The sequence below is a fragment of the Sinocyclocheilus rhinocerous genome, unplaced genomic scaffold (genome assembly GCF_001515625.1).
Source record: "Sinocyclocheilus rhinocerous isolate Xijiao unplaced genomic scaffold, SAMN03320098_v1.1 scaffold124, whole genome shotgun sequence".
In the NCBI taxonomy this organism is placed as follows: Eukaryota; Metazoa; Chordata; class Actinopteri; order Cypriniformes; family Cyprinidae; genus Sinocyclocheilus; species Sinocyclocheilus rhinocerous.
The window spans coordinates 79,717-82,175 of NW_015659962.1; the positions used below are offsets into that span (position 1 = coordinate 79,717).

Consider the following 2,459-nt stretch of genomic DNA (forward strand, 5'->3'; position numbering starts at 1 on the left):
GATGATTTAAATAAGATACTCTTGTACCATATTGATATGAAAATACAAAGAGTAAGAAAACATATTACGTTCGTTGTTATTTACATCATGAAGTGCATTAAACATTACATTACGTCAAGGTTTCCCAAACTGGGGCTCATAAAGGAGTGAGTTTAATGAAAAGCTAATAATTAATTAAATCATACAACTTTAAATACATGAATTTCAAATTAAAATAAATCATTTTAAAATAACATCAATCAAAATAAAACACTTTTTTATTTCTATAAAACATTTTATTTCTTTACCTGCATGTCATGTGACCGTGAACACGTGATTCTGAATAATTACAATATTTATATTAAATCTCAGGTACTTCAAGTAAATATATTAGCTGAAAGAAGTTTGGGAATCCCTGCATCACATGGAAGAAAGAAATAACATGAATGTGTGCGTTAGAAAGACAAAACTGTTAAAGGGGTCATATGATGCTGCTAAAAAGAACATTATGTTGTGTATTTGGTGTAATGAAATGTGTTTATGCGGTTTAAGGTTAAAAAAACACATTATTTTCCACATACTGTACATTATTGTTTCTCCTCTATGCCCCGCCTTTCTGAAACGCGTCGATTTTTACAAAGCTCATCAGTCTGAAAAAGCGAGGTGTGCTCTGATTGGCCAGCTATCCAATGCGTTGTGATTGAGAGGTGGGGAGAGGGAGAGAGAGAGAGGACGGTTTAACGGAAACCTTCGTTCTCTGGATGTTTGAAATCACCGACTTTCCTTCGCGGGAGCGTCCGGCTGAAGAGCACGCGAGCGTGAGTAGCTTTTGTTCTCGCAGATTTACCTCAGATTTCCACATTTACCTCACTTTCACCTCACGAACGCCTCAGATTAACGGAAATACATCAGATTCGTCGTGTTTAACGTTAGACCGGCTCGATGCAAGGACTTCAGTCAGAAAGTCGCTCGCTTGAATCGGTTTTTAGGTCTTTTATCGTCGGTGTGTGTCCAGAACGGAAAGTCGTGGCACAGAAACGATGAGTTCCTTCTTTCTCTGTTTCTCCTTCTCTCTCCTGTCTTTCTCTGGAACTGAACGCGTTGTTATTTTGTTTAACGTGAAATAACTTGAGAGTTAGAGCTGGTTAATCTTCATTTGTTCTTCGGTTAAACGTGATGTTATTTCCGTGAGGAAAATTTCTCTCATTCAAACTGCAGCTTCGTTTATCGCAACAAATCGCTTTATTTCTTTCAGAAACACACACTTATTCCGTCACTGTGTGGATTGTGTAATGATATTAACGAAAATCTCCTAGTTTTATAATGAATCAAAGGTACTATCGCGGTAAAATCGTACATTGTTGTACATGTACCATGTTATTTGATGAGTACCATGGTAAAACCGTGTGAAACTAGTGGAGACGCGTGTGAGTCTTTTCTCCGTTGATTCTCATTGCTGGCTATGGAGGTAACGTTATTGATGAGAGTTTATGAATCATGCTGCTTTGTCAAGTACTTAATGATTATGGTCTTAATGTGTTAATGATGACACATCTGTATTGTTTTATTTCTGTTATTAACAGGCAGATAATAGATATAATAGATATATTATAATCGATGTCAGAATTATCACGGTTATCAGTATTATCACGGTATTGTTAAAATGTGCTGGAGATGTTAAAAAAGTACCGACACATAAATCACTTCACCAAGTTTTATATTTAAAAATCAACGAACAACAAATAAAATGACTTTTTGTTTGTATAATCACTAAAACAATAACATTACCAATGATGTTCAGATTTTAAATGACAACTTAAAACTATCATATTATTTATTTACTTTTTCTGTTTTTCACTGGTTTCTCGCCATGAATATGTTCGTGGTAGTTGCAATGCCACTAAATTATAAATGATCGATCAGTCGTGTATTACAGTAGTAGGGATGTAACGGTATGAAACTTTCTTATCACGATTATAGTGACCAAAATTATCACTGTTATCAGTATTATCACGGTATTGTTAAAATGTGCTGGAGATGTTAAAAAAGTACCGACATATAAGTTTATAAGTTTTATATTTAAAAATGAACAAACTACAAATGAAATGACTTTTTGTTTGCATAATCACTAAAACAATAACATTACCAATGATGTTCGGATTTTAAATGACAACTTGACTGACAACATTTTAATAGCATGTTGAAATATCTAATGTTCAAATAAAGCTTTGAAAAAGTTTCATTATAAGGTAAACCTCACATTTCAGCCTTTAAATAAAGAAAAGATATGTCAAAATGATAATTGATTAATTAATGATTATATGTATTTTATCTGCTCCATCAATAATTCTAGATAACTTATCTGAATTGTTTGAATGTGTAGAATCCACATAAGCTTGTTTTTCATCAACCGGTCAAAATTTACAGCAGGGCATGCAAATTCGGTCAGTTTTTGGCCAGACAGAAATTGCACACAGACT

General features: G+C 33.8%; 1 protein-coding gene across 1 annotated transcript in view; it reads left to right on the forward strand.

The window, feature by feature from the left end:
* The first annotated feature begins 694 nt into the window (after window positions 1-694).
* lhfpl2a (LHFPL tetraspan subfamily member 2a) overlaps window positions 695-2,459 on the forward strand; it is a 24,244-nt gene continuing 22,479 nt past the window's right edge. The window contains exon 1 of the mRNA XM_016533745.1: window positions 695-797. The gene's annotated coding sequence lies outside the window, so the exon portion shown is untranslated. The remainder of the gene's footprint in view (window positions 798-2,459) is intronic.